This window comes from Chiloscyllium plagiosum, chromosome 48 (genome assembly GCF_004010195.1).
Source record: "Chiloscyllium plagiosum isolate BGI_BamShark_2017 chromosome 48, ASM401019v2, whole genome shotgun sequence".
Lineage (NCBI taxonomy): Eukaryota > Metazoa > Chordata > Chondrichthyes > Orectolobiformes > Hemiscylliidae > Chiloscyllium > Chiloscyllium plagiosum.
In genome coordinates this window covers 9,773,879-9,774,367 of record NC_057757.1, presented here as the reverse complement: position 1 = coordinate 9,774,367, position 489 = coordinate 9,773,879, and positions in this window count along the sequence as shown.

The window sequence follows — 489 nt, the reverse complement described above, 5'->3', positions numbered from 1 at the left end:
GCATCCGAGGAGCAGGAAAATTGACGTTTCAGGCAAAAGCCCTTCATCAGGAATAGAGGCAGGGTGCCTGCAGAGTGGAGAGATAAATGAGAGGGGGGTGGGGGTGGGGAGAAAGTAGCATAGAGTACAATAGGTGAATGGGGGTAGGGATGGAGGTGATAGGTCAGAGAGGAGGGTGGGGAAGGTAGCAAAGAGTGAAATCAGCAGTGAAATGTGTAACTATCTTTCTGTTTTATAAGCATTGAAGGGAAACAGGTAGGAAGAGAGAAAAAAGAGTCTTCCAGTTCTGTGTTTCTAATCCAATTCCTTTTTTCACTCTACCCAAAAGCTGCTTTCCTGTAATACAGATCACTTGTATATTCCCCTGTCTGGCATCATTGTCTTCAACATGGGGGATAATCTGCTGACAATTTTCAGTGATACCTCCAGAAAGGTGTGCTTCAAACTTTGGAGCCAAGGCTTTCTCCATTCATGGCTTTGTTTCAGTAC